At 43.4% G+C, this 25,131-nt stretch overlaps 1 protein-coding gene, 1 long non-coding RNA gene and 1 other non-coding gene across 7 annotated transcripts in view; 2 read left to right on the top strand and 1 right to left on the bottom strand.

Annotated features, from left to right (window-relative positions):
• GNG12 (G protein subunit gamma 12) overlaps positions 1-25,131 on the top strand; it is a 129,745-nt gene that overhangs the window by 51,731 nt on the left and 52,883 nt on the right. For 2 of the 5 annotated variants that reach the window (XM_003892034.3, XM_003892036.5), the window contains exon 2: positions 2,371-2,420. The gene's annotated coding sequence lies outside the window, so the exon portion shown is untranslated. Of the gene's footprint in view, positions 1-1,246; positions 1,556-2,370; positions 2,421-10,907; positions 11,051-25,131 lie in introns of those variants that run through there. The other 3 variants (XM_009210555.3, XR_002524065.2, XR_002524064.2) reach the window with 3 other exon arrangements.
• Positions 219-8,341, bottom strand: LOC108587406. Its single transcript, XR_001905989.3, has 3 exons — positions 8,290-8,341; positions 4,256-4,317; positions 219-268 (listed from the first exon to the last, which is right to left on the bottom strand). It is a non-coding gene; the product is annotated as an uncharacterized LOC108587406 (long non-coding RNA).
• Positions 5,834-5,894, top strand: LOC116272100. Its single transcript, XR_004180815.1, has one exon. It is a non-coding gene; the product is annotated as a U7 small nuclear RNA (small nuclear RNA).

The following is a 25,131-nucleotide window of genomic DNA, read 5'->3' as shown; positions in this document are numbered from 1 at the left end:
GGTATGTGGTAGGCTGTACCCTCTAGGTTTGTGTAAGTACACCCTATGATATTCACATGATGAAATCCCCTAAAACTTCATTTCTCAGAACACATTGCCCTCCTTCAGGGACACATAACTATAGTAGTATATAATTGCCATTTGAATCAAATGAATACTACCTTACTGTCACTACTGCAGAGAAGTTGTTGCTAAGCCAGTCGAGAGTATTCACACAGGCTTCCCAGAGGTGGTGACTTTTGAACTGAGATGTGAAGACCCACTGATACTGTAGGGAAAGGACATGTTTGGCAGAAAGAACAGAATCCACAAAGGCATAGAGGAGTGAAGGGGGCAGGGTGTGCATTTTGGGACCTGTCAGTGAGACGCCTGAGGGAGAGTCCAGGCATGAGGCCACAGGGGCTTTTTAGAGTAGTCTGAGGAGCTTGGCCTTGATCCTAAAACCTAGAGGAAGCCACGGAAGGATTTTCAGCAGGTTCAGGGCTCTCTATGGGAGACTGGGTGGCAGCACTTTGAGTGGCCTTAGCTCTACGATGTCAGTGACCAGCCTCCGTCTCTGTGATTTGGCAGAAAGCTTGCATGTGGCGGGCTGATTTTGCTCACTGAGTGTGATTCTTTTGGGGCCTATGGATTAATAAAGTGAAAAGGATGTGTTTTCTTAATTCTTTTACTTGATTCTTCCTAACTCCCTACCCCTGCTGAGACAGATATAGGGATACCTATCTAAAAGACTCGTTTGAGAATCTTTCAGCATCTGATGAAAGCACTAGGCCCTTCCCTCAGAAAAATCACCAAAAGAAGATTTTCCATGGACCTCACATTAACCTCCCCGACCACCACCACCTTAGTCATCCAGACAAACCTCCAGACCTGGTGCAGCCTTTTCGACCCCGCCTGCTATGGTTTTTGTGCTCAGATCCCAAACTGTTTTAAATTTAATTTGCTAGTGCATCCAGTAACTGTTCCATCTGCCATCACTGCTATTATCTAACCATGTTATCATGAGAGCAGACTTGGATCATTTGATGGTTATAATTAAAACTGAAAGTAATTATCTTATTTTGAGCTGTTCAAATTTAATTGAGAGGGTAGTGGGTAAAAGCATGGACTCTGGAGGCAAACGACTTAGATTTGAATCTCATCCCTGTCACTGTCTCACAGTCTTGTGTAAATAGTATAACCCCTCTGTGCCTCAGTTGCCTCGTTACAAAATGAGAATAATATATTTACCTCATAAAGTTATTGTGAGGTTTAAGTGAGGTAACACAGGGGCATGCCAAGAACAGTTCCTGGCACATAGTAAGTGCTATATATAAGTGTTTGCTGTCATTTTGTCTGATTTCTGTTAAAATGACATCATGAAATGGGAGTAATGATAGATGACTGAGAGAAGGAAAATAGGTGAATAAGATCTTCATATGCGTCGGACTTCTTGAAGCCTTGCCAATACCTGAAGGCCAAGGATAGGTTCCCTAGACCTGTGCTGTCTAGTATGGTAGCCCCTAGCCATGTGTGGCCATGGACTACTTGAAATGTGGCTAGCTCAAGTTGAGAGGTACTGAATCTTGAAGATTTAGTCTAAAAAAAGTAAAATATCTTATTAATTATTTCTGTATTATGTGTTACAATAATACTCTAGATAAATTAGGTTAAATTAAATATTAAAATTAATTTACTTTTTGCTTTTTAAATGTGGCTACTAGAACACCTAATATTATGTTCTAGTTATTAAATGTATTTTATTATAATTATGTATAGTTATAATTAATATATATAATACAATACATAATTTTATATTATTAATCTAATTATTAAATATATTTAATATTATGTTTTAATAGTATGTGGCTTGGGTTATATTTCTGTTGAACAACACTACCTTAGGCTCATTACTATCAATTAAGACAAAAATCTGTGTTTATGTATATGATCAGATAGCCACTATTAGAATGTCTTGTACACTCCTCCTCTGCCCTTCAAGTTATGTTGGACCACCAGTGTTTTAGGTGGTGTCTTAGAGGGAGCCATGGCTGGGTCCTAGCATAAAGAGATTGAGAGACCAAGGTAAGGGCAACAGCTAGAGAGGCTTCCCCTGACTTGGAGAGGTTTGGAAAAAACACTACCATTTATAGTTACACTGGCCTCAGATTTTGAGCACTCCCCAAAGTAGATGAGAGCATGCTCTCTCTATTCAGGAAGTTAAACTGTGTTGGCAAAAAATGTTCGCTCTTCCATCAGGAGCCAGAAAAAGCTTTGTTCATCTTTCACTACATGAATAAATGCTCAATGTTATGGCAGTCACTTGGGATCGAAAGCACACCCTTTCCAAATGTGATTTACTTATGGAATGTTTATTTAATTCTATTTCAGATTCATTCCACTTAAAACCTGAAAACATTGGACCACACAAAGTCTTACTGGTAAGTTCTTCATTTCTTAAAGTGACTGTTTGACTTTATTTTTGAGATGACATTCACACTTCTAGGTTAGATGCTTCCCTACCAGTGCTATGATGAGATGTCTATTTATTTGTACTTTTCTTTAATCTCTATAATGATTTATGATGTTTCCATGCCTTAAAAAAACAGAGCAACCCATGTTCCTTTGTAAGACCATGGGCAGGATAAAGATCCATGATTACATGCCAAATACTATTAAAATAAAAACTTTTTTGGGTAATGAAACTATTTCCAGGCCCCTGTTGATGGTCTGCTTGTTTCAGGCAGTATCCAAAACAACAGAGTGTTATTTCAGCCAAGGAATTCAGACAGTCCCTTGTAGTGTGTTGTAATGAAAATTGGCTCATAGCTACAACATAAAACATACTGGGGCTCTACTCTTTATTTCTGTATTTTTTTCTCCCATCTCTTAACTCACCTAAATGTGATTATTGTCAGGTAATAGTTCTGCCATGGTAGAAAACTTCCTTAAGAGCTAGGAAAATAATGTACTTTTTAAAAGTGAGAAAGCTTCTGGGGCTTCATATAGCATCACTCCCTAATATTGTGGTTATTTGCAATGTGTATCAGTTATCTTATGCTGCATAACAAACCACCCCAAAATTTACTGCCAGCATTTTGAGTCAAAATTTACTGGCTCAAAATAACAATGCTTTATTTATCTCACCATTCTGTGGGTTGGTGATTTGGGCTGGGCTCAGCTACGTGATCCTTCTCCTTTCACCTGGGACTATTCATGTATCTGCAGGTAGCTGCAGGTCCATGTCAGCTAGGCTTTGTTTCTTGGGGTCACTGACTGTCAGGTGGAGTGTTAATGATGACTAAGCCATGTATCTCATCATCCTGCAAGTTACCCTAAGTGCATTATAAATCGTAAGTATAATTAAAATGAATTAATTGATTGTGGATCTCCAGTCGGCCAGTGTTCTGAAAAGGGCAGTAGCCTGCTTGGTAGAGGTAAAAGGAATAGACAGTGAGTGATTAAATGGTAGTGGTGGGATTAACAATAACAGCAACAATAGTAATAATGAGTAGCTACTGTGTACTGAGCACTGTGTGCCAGGTACTGTGCTGCCTTACATAGAATTACTTGAGATTTACAAGAAAAATCTCCTTTTCAATTGCTTTTGTACTACTTTTGTAGTATATTCCACCATTAGTGAATTACTTCTGTGGGGTTTTTTCCTCTTCAAAATGCCTGGTTAAAATGTACCTGTCCTTGAGAAAGAAAAGACACTACGCTCTTATCAACTGTTGACAACATACAGTCAAGCCCAAGGTTCTAGAGAGAGGTGGAAGGCATTTTGATTTGGTGGGAGGAGTTGAGGGAGGGAGAGCAACCAGTAGCACTAAAGAGAGAGTAGGTGTGGATGCTCAGGAATGGCCCAGGGGCACTGGCTGCCCATGGGGGATGGAGGGTAGGGAAGGTGAACAGGAACACAGGATCCCCAGGGTAGGGAGAATGAGATATTTGCTGACTTGATGAGTTGGCCCAGGGCTATTGCTGGTTCAAGACCATCACCCTGTGGCTGCCACTGCATGGCAGCATTTGTAAAACTCCTCCACTCACCATCTGGTTTGTTTCCTCTTATGTTGATTACTGTTGATCTGATGTATGTACCTATCTTCAAAGATTTTTGAGATGGCCTTTAAACATAGGTATAATATAACGCGATTAAGAAAAATAAGGGAGGAAATCTGTGGAGAAGGAAAAGTGGGGTGAAGTCAGAGATAAAATAAGGCCCCAGTTCATGGGAGAGAGGCTATTCATTTGCTGTCAGGTCCCACAGTCTTACCTCTGAGCTTCCGAGCAGTCAGTATAAGAAGGAAAACATGCTCCGTTAACAACTTACGGTGGCTGGAAGATAAAAGCACACGAGTTACTCAGAAGAAGCAAGGTTGATCATGATTCAAGGCTCAGAGAAATGTCTTCAGAGTGCTCATAAAGCGAATGCCACACAGAGTGGCCGACAACATCCCTGTAGGTAAAACAATGAGGACTGCCTCTGTGCAAGCGAGTGATGTGACAGCTGAGTGCAGTCCAAGAGAAACCCCTCTAGTTCAGGTGTGCATTTCTCTGTTGGTCTTGCTTAGTCCAAGGATGAAATGTAATTGTTTCAACTGAAATAACAAATACATATATTCACAACCCTCCTCCCCTCCCCACCTCGTAATGGACTTCAGATTGTCACGGCCGTCTTGATGCTGAGCCTTGGCATTTTAGTTATGGACCAGATTGGACGCGTGAGTTGAAATCTACTTACCATCCCTGTTCTGAAAGAAAAACAAACAACTTCCTGATAGTGCTCTGTGAATGTTACTTCTCTCAATTCTCAAGTCATTCTACAGTGACTCAGTCTGTGTTGTGGCTTTTGAAACACAGAATTTACATTGACCCTGCATGATCCTCTTCCCTTGCTCCATGTCTCTCTCCTTCTCTTTTGAGCCCAGTGGTTCTAGGTTCATTTCTTATACTGGAACGTTCAGTGCCTTTTGGGGGCAGTTTGAGAGGCTCATGAGACTTGACTCCAAGTCTCGCTATTTGATGGTAGCGAACTATAAACTAGGCTACTATTGTCCATTTCTGGGTCCCTCCTCTTCTAATGAGTAACCTTAATACTTATTACAAGAGGTAGTATCCGATAGTGTAGGGAAGGTGAGCAGGAGTGCAGGATCAAGGGTGGGGAGAATGAGATATTTGCTGACTGGCGGCACTGGTAACTGTTGGTGCAGAGAATGATAGGGAATAATGTTAAGCCTAGACTTTTTTGCAAGAATGTCATAGGAAGAAAAAATTTTAATTCATTTAGGGTCGTTATCAAAGAGGAGCCCAGAATTCCACAAGGACTACCCATGAAGGGGAATTTCCTTTGGGACTTTGTTTTTCTTTAGATCAAGTTTATTAGGAGTATTTTGGTTGCAAGCAACAGAAATATAATTCAAACTAGTCTCTTGACTTATATGATTAGGATGGCCATACTAGTAAGGGCTTCAGGCACAGCTGTATTCAGGAGTTCCAAAGATATCATCAGGCCATTATCTTTCACTCTGTCTTGACTTTACTTAGCTGTCTCAGCTTCATTCTCAGACATGCTCTCCCTTACCATGGTGGCAGAGGTAGCTATCAGTAACTGGGTTTCTGTTATTCTCACAGCTATGGGTGCCTCTTTTGCCATACTTCTAGCAGTAGTAAGTGCCAAGGAGGGACCTTGACCAGCCCAGATTGGATTGCCTGCCTGAATCAGCATGGCCAGAAATAGGCAGTCGACAATAAGCAGCATCACTTTAGCTAAGGCCTGTTCATGTGTCCCATGAGAGAGGGTAAATCCCACCGGAATTACACAGAATGGGTTCCCCATAAAAAAAAGGAGGGGTAGTGTTACAGCTCTTTTAGAATTTGTCTAGCAGGTTTTCTGTTTTCACTGGAAGACTCCCCACATTAAATACATTTAAAAAATTAAAAAATGATAAAAAGGAGAGTTGTTGCTACCAGAAGGAAGGAAGGAAAGATTGAGAATGCCAAGCAGATAAATGTTCTAGGTACCAGAGTCCACTAGTTTAGACATTCTTCATTTGGAGTCTGTTAAACTTGAAAGGTTGGAAATTAGATTCTGCACAGTTACGTTGACTACCTACTTCAGGTTTGGTGTCATGATCCAGACTACCAATAAGGAACATGTGGAGAGGACAAGGATGGGTAGCACCACTTTGAGATCTGGTGGGCAGCTCTTGGCCTGAGGACCTCATGTTGAATCCTCAGGATCTACAGGAGTGGTTCTTAATCTGGAGATTATGAATATACTTCAACAGATCTGTGAACCTTCTGTCATTATTTGCAAAATTGTACATATGCACTTTTTTTTATTGGAGAAAGTATTATGTTTTCCATCATTGTGTCACAGGACTCCATGCCTGCCCCCTCCCCTGGGCCCCCCTTGCTTAAAAACCATTGCTTCAGACTTACTCTAATTGTTTTAGACTTGGCTAGCTTAATCTACACGTTCCTTTCTTGTCTTGGCTCAATTAGTAAAGTGTAGTGTCCATGATAAACATAGCTCCTTATGGGACAGACACAGTGACATCAGTGGCTGAGCATGTTGCGTTAAATTATATGTTAAGCTTTTTAGGCACATATGTACACTTTCCACAATCATAGTTGCCATTTACCTAATGCCGGGCTCTGTGCTAAGTGCTTTACATGCATTCTCTGAACTCTATATTTATATACATGATTATAATTCTGGGAACCTCAGATCCACCTGCTGGAACCAGCTCCTTCCAGCTGCCTCTCCTGGAACACTGGATACAAATTCTGAGTTTTTCCTCTCCCCTATGTCTGCTGTGGTGGGTCCACCTCTCTCTACCTTCCCACTCACAGATGATAGCATCATAAAATCAGAGTGTTGTACAAGACCCATAAGATCATACTTGTCAGTGGCTTTCAAACTCTGCTTTTTGGTTTTCTAGCTCAGGGACTCCCAAGGAGGAAGGATGGGCAGGACCCAAGTCCCTTTCCTGCTTCAATCACAAATTTGCTGAAAACCACTCATCCAGGACAATATGAGAGCTCACGGATAGATGTCAGGCTTGAGGTTGAGTACAGGTTCCTACTACTTTACTTACTTACCCGTGTGACCCTGGGCAAGGTGCCTAACTTCTCTGAGCCACAGTTTTCTTATCTGTCAAATACATGCCTCAAGGAGTTGTTAGAGGGACTGAATGAGGTAGTGTCTGTGAAGTCCATGGCCCAGTGCCTGGCACATAGTCAGGACTTACCAAAGGTTAACTGTATATAACTAATATATTGTACAATGTGACTCACGAGTCATAGTTAAGACTCAGCTTCATTCTTATCTCCCACTCTTCCTTTAAAGTTTATTCAGGGAGGTGTGTTGTACCCCATTTCGGATAATAACTTGATCAGACCCATGACTTTTCTGGTTACTTTTCTGGTAATGAGAAGTTCTAAGGCCACTTGAAGTCAGCCTGCCTTTCTCTCTCTCTCTCTCTCTCTCTCTCTCTCTCTCACTCTCTCACTCTCTCACTCTTTCTCAGCATGCACACACACATGCACACAGGTTCATTTTGGAAATTTGAAATGCCCTCTTTGGTCTATAAAGAGTCAGTATTCATTCCAAGGGAGGACTTCCCTCCATGCAGCCACCAAGGGCCACTTCCTCTTCCAGCGGCCTCCAGCTGCCCACTGCTCAGGTCTCTCCAGGTTGTGGGGTCAGGGGGAGTGTGCAGCAAGTCTTTACCTGACTGCGACTGTCACACCTGGTGCTGAGCCTGGCAGACAGGGAAAGGGGACTTTTTTCTCTCCTGGCCACCTCCATGGCCTTCTCCAGGACTCCTCTGAGGGGCCTTGCACTGGGGCCCCTGGGATTTGGGTGGTTCTCTCCTCCTGCCACTGTTGCCACCCCTCAGCACCTTCTGGTTTCCAGTCGGACTCTCTTTGGGGTCCTCTCACTCTCATGCCAAAGCCCTCTCGGGGAGAACCTGTTGCGAAGAGACCCAGGCTGCCACTCTGGGTGTCCAGGGTTCATACTGCTTTCACCCTCCCCTCCGCCATGGGGCAAGGGGACAGTACTCACTTTCTGAGGTGGCATCCGCCCTGCTGGCTTAGCCAACGTCAGCCACCTCTCACATTTTGGTTCCTAAGGCAGATGTCACATATCAACCTGGGAACTCTAGGAGATGCATATCAAACTCACCACATACAGCTTTTGAAACCCTTTTCTCTGGGCTGGAGAAAAAAGGCTGAGCCCTCTCCATTCCACCCACCTTGGAAACCGTAGGAATCAGAGCATTACCAAAGAATCTTACTCACAGAATCCTCCATTGCTTTCCACTGTCCTGTTTGTGTCCTCCTTCTGGATCTTAGAGCCAGCTTCTTAGAAATTTCCACATAATGATCAGATCCCCTGCTTTGGAATTTCCCATCTGTTACATCTTGAGGTGGTGGAAACTTCCACTTTAGCATATTAACCTCAGACCCAGTGTGAGACACTTCTCTTCTTTTAACACTCCAAAAGTGGTCCTTCATCTGGTGAGGAGCTTCCTGTCTCCCTCTCCCCTCCCTCCCTCTCATATCATCCCATTCAGATTTTCAGCTAAGTTGGAGTTGTTGAAAAGATACTGCTCCCTCCGAGCCAAACCTAGCTTCCTATGACGTTCTTTCTCTCTAATGGGATCTCAGGAGAGAGAGAGAGTGAGAGTATGAGTGTGTGTACGTGTGCATGCCTTGTCTGGGAAAATTGGACATTGGAAAAATGCGAAACGTTTGGGAAAATTGGAATTCTTGCCTGGGCCTCAGATTCCAAAGTGAAGCTTAGACACCCTGTTCTCTAAGCCCACAGGGAAACTTTTGTGTGTCTGGGTGGGTTTCCTTTGCCTGCATACCAACATGCACCTGTGTAACTCCAGCAGAAAGCTAGTATTTGGAAACGGTGCTCATGCCATTTCTCATGCTCATGACCCTAACATAGTTTCTCTTGATCTGAGAACTGATTTGCTGTGCTTTGTGGGGGCATATTGATCAGGGCTCCATGCAGGGTTTATGAACTCTGCAAATTCAAGCTTGCAGAATGTCCTACCTCCCTCCAAAGACCCACCCTCACTTATGTAGGTTTTCTTTCATGCTCATGTGACATTTGGAGTCAGCATATTTTTCTGCCTTCTCTGGCACCAGCGCTGTGAACTCAGCCTCTCTGCCAGCATGCCCTCCTTTGTCATGTGCGGTTGGATCACTGTGATGTTGGGTCCTGTAACAATTAGGTCACTCGCTGAGTATAGGCCCCCCAACCCGTAGTGAAGCCAGCATCTCAAATGAGCAAGTGACCCATGCTGGGAAGATGCTTGGGTCAGCTAAAGTTGGAGTCTCTCTGGGTGCAATGGCCTAAGAATGTATTAAATGCATTTGGGGTAGTTCCATCGTGTACTAGTCTCTTGGCAAGACTGAACATCATATATCCAGATGTGAAACTGATTTATGTCCTCATTTTTACTGGCTGTTTACAAAGATGGCAAGATACAGCTCCCTCCTTTCCTCCCCCAGACCCATCATATGAGGTGATATTAGAGACAGAAGCTCAGATAGCAGAACTCAACTCCCCTGGGACTGCTCACCTATACTCTCTTGGCCTGAAAGCATATAGTGATTTCTGTTGGCCATTCAAAGATCTAGATATATATTTGAAATAACTAACAGGCTCTTAGCTAAAGCATGCTTTCTATTTGTATACATTTTATAGTAGGGAAGTGGCTTAGTGTGGGCAGATAGACTAAAGTTCAAACTTTCCTTAGCTATTGAGACACTTTGAACATAGTGGTTATGGTTAACCTTTCTGAGTCTCAGTTTCCTCATCTGTTAAATGGGCATCATATCATTTGCCTCACAAGATAGCTATATTAAAGGAAACAGCGCATATAGTGAACTTAGCCAGTGCCCATCACATAATACATGTTCAATAAATGGTAGCTATTATCATGGTTTGCATTTAACTATTACGATGATTTCTAAAAACTTTTAAAGCCTTGGAAAAAAGTAGCCCCATTTCTCAGCCTGTTCTCTTTTTCTTTTTAATCAAATAGGAATTTGGGGAAAAATCGAAATATGTGCAATGATCTGCTTTTAAAAAATAACTCTCTTGTGAAACTCACTAGTTCTTTATAGTATCGAAAGTGATTTTTGGCTGCAAAGGCAGCATGGCATGGGGACTTAAGAATAAGGCTCAACCTATCCAGCCTGAAATCTATACGAAATACCTTTGTAACCTTGGACAAGTCGCTTACCTCTTAAAGCCTCAATTTCCGCATCAATAAAATAGGGATAATACTGCATAGGGTTATTGAGGTTGATTAAGTGAAATAGTCTATATGAAATGTTTAGACTACATGTAGTTCACAGGACACAAATAATGGTGGCTATTATTTTCCCATCACACTCCATTTTACAAATAAGAATTTGCAGAAGGTCAGGCACAGTGGCATGTGCCTGTAGTCCCAGCTCATTGGTGGGCTGAGGCCAGGGATTCCCTTGAGCCCGGGAGTTTGAGTCCGGCCTCCTCAATGTAGCAAGAGCCCATCTCCAAAACAAGTTTTAAAATCAAATTTGCAGAACACTGTTTTTTGTGATAAATGGCTTTTATGAAGACACTTTTATATGTAAGAAGTTGTTCTTACTGTTTTGTTCAAAAAGAAGAAAGTTTATATCTGGTTTGCTTATACATTCCAAACTGTAGCACATGTGAAAACAAGCTACATTAACTAAACTTAACCTTCCATTTTTTTAGGCCTTGCCTCATTTTATTAAGATTTGGGTAAGTGATATTGCCATCAGATAAGGAAAAAATTGCGTATTATTTTTACAAGGACTGAAAATATGCAAACAAACTATGTTTAGCTAAATGCTCGCAATTCAGGTCACTTGATTTTGCTCTCTTTCAGTAAAGACTAGTATAGTTGGCACCTTTGTGCAGCCCAAGGAGGTCTGGAAGCAGGGGTGCATAACCTTCCATGGGTGGAAAAGGAGAAGAAGGCGGAGTCTGAACTAGTGAGATGACCCAAACTGGTGACTGAGGCTTGGTCAGGTAGGTGTGGAGAGCTGGCCCGTGGCAGAGGAGTTTGTTCCCTTTCACAGGGCAGCGCAAGTGTTTCTTTCAATAGCTCCACCTCAGTATCTGTCTCCAGGCAATGGACAGTCGTAAGCGGGTGGAGCTCGGGCCCTGTCGTGCTGAACCCGTATCGGCCTCGTTAGAGATGGCACCATGTTCAAAAGGCCAAGAAGAGACCCAGAGCCAGCACACGTGACATGGGGTTTTATTGCAGGATTACATGGGTTTTTATTGCAGGGGAGAGTCCAGTGGTGGCAGGCTGAACAAGATAACTGCGTGGCCCAGCAGTTAAGAGCCCTTAGTTTCAGGATCTTTCACTGGCAGCATCCCCTTCCAATGCCCTGTAGCTAATGTGGTATTCCTAATTTTGTATTATATTTCTAAAGAGGACCGCCAAAATTGTATAAGGCTTAGAACTCACAAAAACTGGATCTATCCATGCATCAGGGACACACACTCTGAGCCTTCTGCCCTGTTGTATGGTTGCCAGGGCGCTGAAACTCACATTTGATTCTCCCTTGGGAATAGGCATTGCCTGTGTGTGCCCCTTCTGTAGCTAGACCTGCGTTCCCTAAGAGGACACCTAACCCTTTCTGTAAGGGGGAAGCGAGGCCCAGCGAGGAACTGCTGTCCAGGCACCTTCCTGGCCACCAGATGCCATCCTTAGGGTAGAAAGGGCCCCGTTCATGCAGGAAGGGAGGGCAGGCACTCAGACCACCAGCGGCTTGCTTTGTGGTTTTTCAGAGGGAGGCCCTACAGAGGAGACCGGGTGGAAGGGAGCCCCGTGTGAGGCTTCAACTGGCTTCAGAATTTCCCCAGTGGAAAATTCTCCTGGGGAAAAAAAACAAAAACAAAAACCATATATTCTTGAAAGTGTATCATCGCTGGCAAAACCATAGCTATGATCGCAAGATTGAGGAGAATGGGCTGGCCAGCCTTCAGGGCTGTGCTGATTAAGCCCTGCTCATGCTCAGCCGTAATCACATTCCCTCCCTGTTACTGCGCCGAAGGGCTGGGCTGCTTTGCTCATCAGCGCAAGTGGAATGTATTGAGAAGAAACAGGAGCGCGGAAAGGCTCCTTTATATGTGAGTATCTAGCACTGTGCGAAAATCATAATTTCCCCTTTCAGTGAAATGCGAGCCAACTTCGCCCCCTAGAGGAGGACCAGAGAATTGTTTAAAATGAGCCCTCGAGGCATTTTTATTGTACTGATTGATAATCTGGAAAGATTGTTAGCCTGTAATTAGATGGGACTGTGAAAGGGGCTTGTCTAAGAGGACTTTAGGGTGTGTGTGTGTGTGTGTGTGCGCGCGCGCGCGCGCGCGCACGCTTTGCTTTGAGTTTTTGCCTTGAGATTTTGCCTTGAGATATTATTGTAAACTTGGGGTTGAATACTCTTATAGCTATCAAGAGTAAAATAGTTTAAATGCCACCAGACTTTAGGCTCACAGCTGTTACATTTATAGTGGACTTTTTTTGGCCAGATTTTCACCACTACTTCTAATTATGACAGTCATTGTTAGTCTTGAGTTTCCTTTCACTCCTTGGGGTTGTGGCAGACATAAAGCCCACTAGAAAGCAGGAATTTTCAACCACAAACTAGATATGTATTAGAGATCCTAAATTATAGACTTTAGTTATGTCACCCACATTGAAATCTTTTTGATTTAGTCCTGCTACTTTATTTGCATCATTTCATTTACACCTGCTACTAACAACTGATTCAGTCACAGGTTAACTAGGTAGTAGTTATTTCACTACTTCCTATACATTTTGTGTATTTTTAAAAGCAAAATGCAAAACAAGCAGAAGGATAAGGGTTGAAGCATAAAAACCTTTCTATATATTTCATCTTCTGTTAAAATATGATCTTATTCTGACACCTTTGTTAAGCCTTTGTTAATTATTCAGCTGCTTTTAATTACCAAATCCGACGCAATTACTTGGCTTCTAATGTGTCCCCTGTAAATAAAGCCTTTATAATAAAAATGTTATCTACCATCTTTTTTCTCTGGGTAAATATGTTTATCATCTTCATTGTTCTAGATCTTCATCCCTCAAGTGCAAGATACAATTACAGTGTTGATATTAGTAATAGTCTTAATGGGTTTTTGTCTTTCTCTGCTCTTAGAAACACTGAGCTGTACTTCAGTATTTGAGGGCATGGCATTGTTAAGAGATCGTTACTCGTGCGTCAGATTAATTGCCTACTGGGGACTGTTTCCCTCAGAAGGATGTGAAAAGAAAAGAGTGTGCATACATTTTGTAGATTATTATAAGTTATTTTTTCAGGACTTGAGCTTCTAATGACTATTGATAATCTTGTATATTTGTCTACTTTAGTTTTTATATATTCTTATATGTTTTGTCTCATTTTTCATCTCATGCAATTTTTATGCAAGGAAATAATTTTTTGACAATATAATCTGTTGCTTTTTGCCCCAAGTGTGTGGAAACCAATTGCCTGAAGTACCAAACAGGCTTTGTTTGGAGAAAGATGGATATATTTTTCCCAGGTCCAGTTCCTGGAGGATTCCTCTGTGTTCTTGCTACTTGACTCACTCTGACGAAGTCCAGAGGTGATGGTAAGGCCTAGAGAGCTGCAGTTTCTGCTAAACCAGAGGAACTCCAAAGCACAGGCAGGTCGATTGTTTTTGCGGGAACACCCATCTTCCTTGCTTGTGGCCGTCACCGCCACCCCAGTTATTGAAGGAGAACACACACGCATATACCCACATGCATATACACACAGCTGTTAGTACCTTTGTGTCTTCTTGGACATCTGTCCCCTTTCCGCTGTTGAAAGTGGCCATTAATCTAATGTTGAGACAGTCTCATTCATTAATTGTCCCTCAAAGTCAGGTAATTGCAGTGCTGAGCAACATCAGGATGGTATCGAAGTTCCCTCTAATTTCAGAGCATTTTCAGGCTTTCATTATTATTCACAAATTGCAACACGCTGAAATTTAGACCCTGCTGACTAGACCCTGCTGACAGAGGAGAAGGGTAGGCTTTGGAAGTGGGTACTTGGGATAGGTCAGAGTAAGGGTTCATATTTTTAGTAAGAGCAATGTTTTGCAGACATTTTGATAGAATTTTGTGGTAAATGCCAAGAGGTACCCCACCTCTTTCTCCTGGTCCCCCAGCTGCAGCTCACTGGCTCATTTGTCTTTCTGTATGCACCAGGCTATTCCCTGTCTACCTGGAGCACTGCCTCTGGGTACTCATTGTCGCACCAGCCTGTGTATTTCACATCCTTTAACACAATCCATATATTCTTATTTCTTTCTTTACTTGAGACCTTGATCTCACACCTAAACTATTGGCCCAGAATATACACTTAATACTTACTGAGTGAATGCGAAGGAGTGAAAGAACGAGCAAGCAAGGAAAGGAATATATTCAGAGGCATGACAAGAGCAGTGCCCTTTATAATCACAATTTAAGGTGAAGGCCACTAAAACAGCAATGCAATACTAGCATGTCAATGCGCAAGGCTTGTTAGCCTGACGTGGAGTTCACACTCTATCCTTTGTTAGACTGCAAATTGACAGAGCTTCTTAGACAAAAGTTGTTAATATAGTAACAATCTTAATGTATTCTTTTAAACAGATAAACTAAAATATAAAAATTAATAGTGGAAAGCCAATCAGTAGTTCATAGGGTGGGAGGGGGGCTGATTTGGAATTATAGCAAAATTATAAAAACAACCTAAAATGCTACAACAAGGAGATGCTTGTGTAAAATGGAATTTGTATTCCCAGCTACCTTGGAGGCTGAGGCAGGAGGGCTGCTTGAGCCCAGGAGTTTGAGGCTGCAGAGCTGTATCATTGCGCCACTGCACTCTAACTTGGGTGACAGAGTGAGACCCTGTCTCTTACCAAAAAAAAAAAAAAAGTGATGTATATTTATTTCTGTGTATCCCTACCAAAAGTGCATAACCTGCATCAAATCAGGAAGAAACATGTGCAAACCCAAATTGAGGGACATTCTACAAAATAACCACCTTTTACTCTTGAATATCAGTAACATAAAATACCAAGACATACTCAGGAAGCATCCCAGAGTAAAGAAGACGAAAGAGACATGACAATTGAACATAAAGTATAATTTTGTATTTTCTTTTCCTGTAAAGGACATTACTGGGATAATCATCAAAATCTGAATAAGGTTGTAGATCAGATAATAAGATATCAGAATTAATTTCCTGATTTGACTAATTGGTGTGGTTATATATGAGAACTCCTTATTCATAGGAAACATACACTGAAGTATTTAGGATTAAAACTTCGTATTCATATTCATTCATATTCATTCTCTCTCTCTCTCTCTCTCTCTTCCCCCCGCCCCCGGAGGGTGGGGTGTTAAATATAGTAAAATGTTGACACTTGAGGAACCCAAATCTGTGTGCTTTGCGACTGTTCTCTAAGTCTGAACTTATATCAAAATAGAAATTAAAACATGATGCTTATAAAGACTTTATAATCACATAGGGAAATGCTTTTGCTAGAATGGAGCAAAATACAAAGTTGTGTAGCAGAGTATAATTTAGACTACCTTAAAAACTCAATCTGATCAAGGTTTCCTTTGATTTTTTTAAAAAGGAAGAACAGAAAACGCCCAAGAAAATATTAGAAGGAAATATAACAGCATGTTAACTTTTACCTTCTATTCACTTTAATTATATTTTACAAATTTTTCACTAAATTGCATGTATTTCATGAAAAAATAGGGGGAAAAAAACTTTAAAAAGAGATAAACGCTAGCGCTCAAAAATCTGAGTGAATCTTACTCTGTGTGTCTTCACCACCACATACCCCATTCCAGTAGAAGGATGTATGTATGCATGCATGTAGAAATGTATGTATGTACATAAATACATACTCTTTTAAACTTTTCTCTTGTTTTTCTTTAATATGTTGTGAGGGAAATCCTATATTGGGCAGGATTATAAATGAGATGACCTCTTAAGCATCTTCTAGCCTTGCAGTCCTTGCCTTCCTTTCCATCTCTTTTGGAGTCAGCACCTCCTTAATCCAGATGCTGTGCTAGCTAGGTACTGAGTATGTAAGGATGGTTAAGCCACCCCACTTCATCTTTTAGAGATGTTTCAAGTCCTTGGGGTAGGCAGATAAACAAGTCAGTGATTACAATCTTGTGCTAGGTACTGGGCAAATGTAGCAGTTCCTACAGTGGACAGGCTTGGGTTGGGGGCAGCCGTGGTGGTCAGGCAAAAGGAGAAGGTGTTGATCTTTAGACCTAGAAAGTTTAGTGAGAGCTTGCCATTTGGAAAAGATAGCAGAGCATTCTAAACTAAACATTGCAGCATATCTAGTGTATGTTCTCACCAAGACCCACTGGAGTATCGTTCTGGAGGCCCTGAACAAAGACGCCAAGAGTCTTACAAGACCTGAGAAGCTCCAAGTCCCACTGGGTCTGCTTTCCTGGGTCTGGGAGGGAGTGGTCTGACTGCAGGTGGCAGTAGTTGCTTTCTTTGGTCCTGGAGTAGAGCCCTGATTAAACTCAATGTCCCCATTTGCAGGATCACTGAGAGAGTTTTCCTGATTGCCCCTGCCTCTCTCGCTGCCCCCTCCCTCACCCAACAGAAAGCGGATGGTGTGCACATACCCTCAGGGAGGGTAAGGGACTAAGGGTTAATGGGAATACCTGGTTGGAGAGTTTGCCGATCTCGGATATACCCTGCTGAATTGTTGGAAATGTGTTTTATTCACTTGGAATCATAAAACCAAAGGGCCAAGTTGGCCTGCACTTGACCTTGCAGGCTTTGTAGATACTTCTAGGGACCCAGTATTACCCCAAAGCAATGTTGTTATTGAACAAGATGCCCCCTGTTTCCCTGGACAGTAACTCATCATTGAACCATTTGCCTGGGCCCATTATCCATTCCCATCATGAGAGCTGAGGACGCCAGTACATAAGGTTTAAATCCACTATTCAACAAAATCAGAACAGAGGTTCAGGATGCTACAGCTGGGTGAGGTTGGAAGCCTCTCTGTTTATCTTGGGAATCTTTTAAACTATTTTAGAGCATGATTTTTTGCCCAGGTATTATTTCTACTTTAAAGTTGTCTCATAGGTTCTTAAGAAGATTACATAAACTGATAGAAATTCAGGGCATGGCACAGAGTAAGCATTCAGCAACTTCCAGTTATTATTCATAAATATTGACCAGCACAGTGTATGGAGAGAGAATACTAGACTCTTGGTCAGGAAACCCGACCAAGGTCTAATCTCAGCTTTACCCCAGAATCCTAGAAGTGAAGGGAAACTGAGCTGGAAAGAGGCCTTAGAAATCTTCTAGTATCTAGCACAACTTCATTTCAGAAACTTAGACCTAGAAAGGCATAGGAGCCCTGTTCATTACCCACAACTTAAATGTTCTCCTGCACATTTTCAAAGCAAGAATAATCATCGCACCCCCATTATAGGATCGTTTCAAGTCAAGGATGAAGCGAGTTGGTATACATCAAACTCTTGAAACAGAGTCCTTAATACATATTAGCTGGTGGTGTTCTTGTGGATTTCCTGTGTATTCTCCCCCTCCTATTTAACTGCAGGGATCGAGATGTGTCCTCTTGCTTACTGTCATGTCCCTGGCATCTGGCACAGTGCCTGACTCTGGAGGTGCCCAGTCAATGTTTGTTGAATAACTGAAGAAGGTATCTTGCTGAGGATCAAATTAGGCCAAGTCTGAATCAGAATACGAGCGCTAACGCTAAGGTTCAGTATTTCCACACAGTTCTACATTAGCTTTGACTTTAAGCAAGTTGCTTCATTTCTTCATTTGGTTTCTTCACCTTGAACACGATCCATCATGTTTTTCCTGATCATGAACAAGGTCACCCGTCCATCAGCCTTTTCGGGCAACCCATGTTTGTGCTCCACTGGCCACTAGGTGTCGTGGTTGGTCAAATATCAGAGAAAGCAAAAAAATAAAAATAAATTGAACTGATTGCCCTACCAACCTGCCAAATGATGGGAGTGAGCTTATACAGTTATTGGAAGCTAGTTACCTCTGGATGACTTGATTGGGTTGCCTTGGAAACGCAGGGAGTTGCCCAGGATTTGCATGCATGGACTTTGAAGCGAAGCCATAGATTAGAGCCCACAGCTATGCTCATACCAGCTAGCACCTTGGACACACTGGAACGTCACAGGGCCTTGGTTTCAGTAATGTAATGCATGTAACATGCTCGGCACTTTGCCACAGTGAGGGAAGAGCACTACAAAGTTAGTGGCTATGAGGGCTGCTTCTGGTATTTGATACTGTAAAATGCTGCTTTTCTGTTCCTTGCCACGCCAACTGCTAAAGCTTTGCAGGCTTTCTGCCTTGCTCCCTGTTTTACAAAGCCAAATTTTTAAATAGCCCCTTAAACAGTAGAGTGGACAGGGTATCAGTATCAGGTTAAAAGGGCAGCCTCGAATATTTGGAGGGACACCAGAGCTCCTTGGAATGTCACTGTGGAGCTTAGTCAACACAAAGCAGAGTGTTTTTTACATGACTGGGACCCAGAGTGGAGGGAAGTGAGAGTGAACGTCGTTAAAAAATGGCCTTCACTGAGATTGCTCAAGGAAGGGATTTCTTTGTTACATGGACTGTCATTTAGATCTAGGTGCCTTCTTTTTAAAATAATTTGGGGAAACTTCTAGGAATAACAATGACTAGTATTTATAGCGTGCTTACTATGCATAAGGTATTATACAAAACATCATACTTGCATGATTTCATTTAACCCTCACAGCAACTCTGTGAGGTACATACAGTTCTTATGTCCATTTTGTAGATGGAGAAATTGAGGTGCACCAAGATTATAATAATAACAGCCAACAGATACTAAGTACTTAGTAGAGATCATGCATTATTCTAGGAGCTTTAAGTAGTATTCTCACAATAATCCTATAAAGTCAGTATTAGTATTACCTTCGTTTTACAGATGAGGAAACCACGGCACAGAGAGGTTATATAGCTTTCTCAGGTCACACGGAGAATGGGTGAAAGAGTCCAAACACAAACCCAGGCCTACCTGATTCCAGAATTCGCTTTTTTTTTTTTTAGACGGAGTCTCGCTCTGTCGCCCAGGCTGGAGTGCAGTGGCACGATCTCGGCTCACTGCAAGCTCCGCCTCCCGGGTTTACGCCATTCTCCTGCCTCAGCCTCCCGAGTAGCTGGGACTACAGGCGCCCACCACCTCGCCCGGCTAGTTTTTTTTGTATTTTTTAGTAGAGACGGGGTTTCACCGTGTTAACCAGGATGGTCTCGATCTCCTGACCTCGTGATCCGCCCGTCTCGGCCTCCCAAAGTGCTGGGATTACAGGCGCGAGCCACCGCGCTGGCCCAGAATTCGTTTTCTTAATGGCTGCACCGTATTGTCTCCCACAGTACTTTGGATGCCGTTAGGCACTTGACGAATGTTTACTGAGGTGAGTAGTTATCAGACTATAGTTAGCCAACACGGAGAAGACTGTCTACGCAGGAACCATAGAGACCTTGACGCTCCTCCCTCCGAAAGCCACACGCCCTCTGGCCTGCATTTAGTACTGTAGGATGTATATGCTGTTTCATGTGCTGGATTTCACCCCTAACTTCTTAAAACATTTTTTATTGTTGTATAACGTGCAGATTTGGGGGGTACATGTGATATTTTGATCATGTATACATTGTGTAATGATCAAATCAGGGTAATTGGGCTATCCATCACCTCAAACATTTATCTTTTGTTTGTGTTGGGAACATTGCAATTTTTTTAGCTGTTTTGAAATATACAATAAATTGTTGTCGACTCTAATTTTCCTACTGTACTGTCAGATACTAGAACTTACTTCTTCTCCCTAACTGTATTTTGGTACCCCTTAACCAACTTTGCATCCCCTCTTCCCAGCCTCTGGTAACCATTATTCTACTGTACCTCCATGAGGTCTACTTTTTTAGCTCCCATACATCACTCCTAACTTTTTGTTAGTAATAAGGTATTCCTCCATTGGAGCAGTCAGGAAAAGGCGAATGTTTTCAAGTCACACTTCCACGGGGAGCATCTTAGCTGATTTTGTTTGCTTCATGTTTTTCTGTCAAGGACTTTTTTGGGTAGGTTTGTTCTGGTGTAGTTGTGTCCAGCCTCATCTCTCAAGCATCTAAAAGCCAGAGCTGATGGGTTAACAGCGATGAGCCCAGACCTCTCTGCTGTACCATCAGTGTGTGCTCCAGTGTGCATATGGCAGCCACTCAGCCCCTGTCCAGCATGCTCCCCAATCCTGACACCAGGCCAATGCCAAGCTGTATGAAAAGCAGAGGAGGGTCGGCTGCCCAGCTTAGCGAGCTGGCCGCTGCTACCAGCCGATGGTATTTCATCATCATGGCGAAATACTAAGTCTGAGGAGGGACAGCAGGACCCAGGCCACAATAATCCTTCTCTAGGTGTAATAGTTTAGTCCCAAGGGTTTGGTTGGTTGTTTATTCTAATGTGTTGCTGCAATAGGAAACCCAAAGCTAGGGCTGGGCGTGGTGGCTCATGCCTGTAATCCCAACACTTTGGGAAGCCTGGGCAGGCAAACTGCCTGAGGTCAGGAGTTTGAGACCAGCCTGGCCAATATGGTGAAACCCCACCTCTACTAAAAATACAAAAATTAGTCAGGCGTGGTGGTGGGAGGCTGAGGCAGGAGAATCGCTTGAACCCGGGAGGCAGACACTGCAGTGAGCCAAGACCGTGACATTGCACTCCAGACTAGGTGACAAGAGCAAAACTCTGTCTCAGGAAAAAAAAAGGAAACCCAAAGCTAAAACCTCCTTTTCGGACCTGCAATTCTGAGCCCTGAGACTTGTTTATATAACCCCTGTCCATTTCTGCATTGCTGCATTTTCTTTTTAAGTGAGCTGAGCCATCTCAAATCTTTCTCAGAACTTGAGCCATCTCAAATCTTTCTCAGAACTTCTCAACGCTCCCCAGTGTCCCTGGGGACCCCTAGTTCAGCCTTCTCAAATAAAGCGGTGCTTTTCCTTCTGAATTTTTCTCCTCTAAATACAAGATTCTTTTTCCACTGTGACCAAAATCACAGATATCAAAGGAGATGGAGAGGAAGTTTGGAGCTTCTGGAGGGAAGGCAACAGTCAATATAGTGCAAGGTCCCCCAGAAGGCAGGAGGGCATGAGGTAGAAAGCCCTAGTGGAAAGGCTCCCATTTGTGACAGTCCCTTTGGCCCTACTGCTTGGCACCTTCCAGCCGTGTCGGTCTTTGGTTGCCTTGCCAGTATGCAGCTGGAAGCAGGTTGATGTTGGCTTTGTCATTAAAGAGCTGGTGGACACTTGAGTGATGGAAGGAGACGAGTGATGAGCCAAAGGGGATTCTGGGCTCATGCAAATGTTTTCCTTTCTCTTGTCTAGAGTGGTGCTTCCTGCCAATTTCCTCATGTAGGTTGATCATTCCTAATCCAGAAATCTGAAATCCTCCAAAATTCAAAACTTTTTGAGCACTGACATGACACCAGAAGTGGGAAATTCCCCATCTGATACCTTTGCTTTCTGATGGTTCAGTGTGTACAAACTTTGTATCATATACAATATTTAAAGTATATAAAATTATCGTCAGGCTCTGTGTGTAAGGCGTATATGAAACATAAATGAATTTCAAGTTTAGACTTGGGTCTTATGCCCAAGATATCTCACTATGTATATGCAAATACTCCGAAATCTGAGAAAAATCCAAAAATTTAAAAGATTTCTGGTGACAAGCATTTTGAATAAGGGATGCTCCACCTGAATGGCACACTTAGAAAAGTCATATTATAGCATGGAGGAAGATGCCCACAGCTGGAGGCTCTGGATGGTCCAGGCCCTGCCTGGCCACCTGGGGCTGAGGCATACCTGAACCTCAGCAGGGTACACCGGCTTAGAACCCTGGTCCAGAGAATCATAAACCTTGCAGTGCAGATGACCCAGGCACACCAGTTGATTGGTTTTAGACATTGTGTGGCCCAGCCTCTTGATAGGACCTGTGAAAAAGTGGGGGTCAAAGATGTATGACCCCTTGAACTAGATCACAGAGGAATCTGTGGCCATGCTGGGACCAGAGCCATTCCTGTGCTCACCTAACTGGGATGTGGTAAATTAGGAGGCAGAGCATCACATCACACACGTATGCACAGACACGTGAACTCATGCTCATACCAGGTTAAAACCATCACATTCTACCATGTTGCCTCCAAGTCAGACCCACTCCCCAACCTGAACCCGGAAGATGGGAAGCTGGTGTCCAGAGCCAGCATCCTTTGAGCAGCAGCCACAGCACCACATGCTCTTGAAAACCCAGGCCTGACATTATTTGTCATTAACCTGTTTCCAGCCTGAGAAACCTGTGGTATTCCACAGTGAATTACTGTAGCAGCCCCTCAACTGGCCTCCCTGACTTCAGCCTTGTCTCTCCTACCTCATATTACAGTCAGAATCCGCTTCTTGTAAACTACAGACCTGATCATGCTACTCTTCTTTTTATTTTTATTGTTTATTTTTGTCCCTTCCTAAATGATAGACTTACCCTTTGTGTTCAGATACTTCTCTGAGAGACCTTCTCAGTGCATCAGGTCTGGCCTTGGAATCTCTGTTGCACCCTCTAGCTTACCTATTATAACATTTACTGCACTCTTTTGAAGTTGTCTGTTTTTCTTCCTCCCACCCTCAGACTCTAAACCCCTTGGGGAAAATGGGTCAGTCTTACCTGGTTGAGCCCCAAGGCCAGGCCCAAGTAAGATGGGCATTCAGCCCACATCCAGTGGGCAGCTCTGCTGCTCAAATTTTATTTTTTTTGCTTCACTGTACAAAGCCTAGTTCTCCTTGTTCTATTTTAAGGCTTTAGCATCTTGGTGGATCAAAGCTCTCATATAAACAAACAAAAACTTACCACTAGTGATCTCCTAGAACCAGGATATATTTAGCACTATTTGTTGGTAATTACTGTTCGTTATGACCTTAGGATGTTATAAAAGTCCTAAGTGCTCTTGACTCATCGGAGGCAAATTAAATTATTCATTTAGCAAACATTTTGAGTATCCACTTTGCGCAAAGCATGTGTTGAGTACAGTGAGGTATGTAAGGATGGATGTGATAGGTTTGCCTCCTAAAGTGGACTGTAGAGCTTTTATATTTTGCTCATGTTTCTTCCTACATTGAACGTTTGTAAAAATAAATGAAGCAAATTAAGCCCCTGAAGAAGGCCCATCTACAGGTTGTGAGACCTTATAGTGTGAGGCCAGAAGACGGTGCTGGCTCTTCATTCAAGCTCAAGAATAGGACAAGCCACCAGCCTTTGGGAGATACAAGGTTCTATCAAAATGCAAATGCTGCCCTTAAAAAGACCACAGTCTAAAAAAAAGAAACAGATTTATACCTAGTAAGTACCTCTAAGACAAAATAGGCAGTGAAAGTGCCCAAGAATCTGTAATCTGTTTGAACTCCAAGTAACAGAAAACCCAATTCAAAATGGCCTTAACCAAAGGGGACTTACCATCTCACAGAAAAAGAAGTCCACGTAGAGTCTGTTTCCAGTTCAGCAATTCAGAAGCCCAGCACCATCAAGCTCTTTCCACCTATTCTGCTATCCTCAGAGCATCAGCAAGCTCTCCTCCTAGGTACAGAAAGGTTGTAGGCATCCCATCCTCTCATAACAACGCCAAGGCAGACGGATAAAGAACTGTTTCTTATACATCTCTCTATGAATGAAGAGACCTTTCAGAACTCCCCAGCCGACCTCCCCTCATGTCTGGCTGGTCAGAACTGGGGCACATGCCCACCGCTAAACACTCATAAGTGGTCTGGGGCCATCCCTGTGGCCTAGACCAATCTGGATTTACCCTCATCACATGAGGAAAGAGTGAACTTGTTCTACCAGCAGAGACGAGGGAGTAGATGGCCGTCAAGTAGCAGGCTGGAGTGCGTGCAACAGAAGGAGTGATTAAAAACCTTCCACTGCTCAGAGGAGAGCAAGGGAGCCCTCACGGAGTGGCCTCTAACGCAGAAGACCCACAGGTGTGCTCGGTGTCCTGATGGGAGAGACGGAGGTGCTGTGGCTTCCTGCATCAGCACTGCTTCCTGCAGGAAGCAATGTCTAAACTGTGGACAGAGCTTTAAAAGAGGAGGGTCACGTCAACTTTTCTTTACCGAAACATCACTCTGGGTGTGCAGAGTGGATTGAGGGGGTTCTGTGGGGAGATAGTGAGACCTGCTAGACAACCATGGCTGTGCTACAGTGATCCAGTGGCCAGCTGCTTATAGTCTCAACTGGGGTGGGGCAGTAGGGTAAAAATACACTAATTTGAGAAATATTGAGGTGGCTTAAGCAAGACTTAGAGGCAGAAGAAGGGATGTGGTGGAGGTGTGGGGAGTCCTGAATGACTCTGGGGTGTCTGGCTTGGGCAGCTGCCCAGATGACAGTGCCACTCCCTGAACTGGAGACCACAACAGTAGGCGGAGGTTTGTGGTGGTGACAGGAATGGTGAGTTCAGGTATGACCGGAGCTTAGTGTGTGGGAGTTGGGCGTGGTCAGGACCAAACTGAAGAGGTGACCGAGCAGTCACAGCACACAGCGCCTGTGGGCCAGACCAAGAGCTTGCCCTCCATCTGCCCAGGAATTTGTGCAGAGTTGGAGGTGAGGAGAGATGAAGGAAAGGAAATACTGTGCACAGAGATGGGGAGCTCACAACCCTCTGGGCACGAGCGGGAACAGCAAGTTGTCACACTGAACTGCACAAAGTGGCCCAGAGGAGAGTGGGCAAAGGGGCGGGAATGCTGGAATGACAACACCAGCCCGTGTAGGGCAGCCTCCTGAAGAGGAGAAGGGAGCGCCTACCTTTACCCTGGCGGAGTGCTCAGATACCACTGCCACGCTTAACACCCGCCACCTGTCCTGCTGGGCAGGCATTCTCTCACCGACACCACAGAAACAACCCAGACAGAAACCACCCAAGGGGATCAGGGCAGTTCTAGAAGTAGCTCCCTGTTCTCCAGTCTCAGGCCAGTGGTCTCTTTAGTACAGACCCTTCAAAGATCTTT

Source organism: Papio anubis, chromosome 1 (genome assembly GCF_008728515.1).
Source record: "Papio anubis isolate 15944 chromosome 1, Panubis1.0, whole genome shotgun sequence".
Taxonomy (NCBI): Eukaryota; Metazoa; Chordata; class Mammalia; order Primates; family Cercopithecidae; genus Papio; species Papio anubis.
The sequence above is the reverse complement of the archived record's forward strand: the minus strand, read 5'-3'. Positions and strand labels throughout refer to the sequence as shown.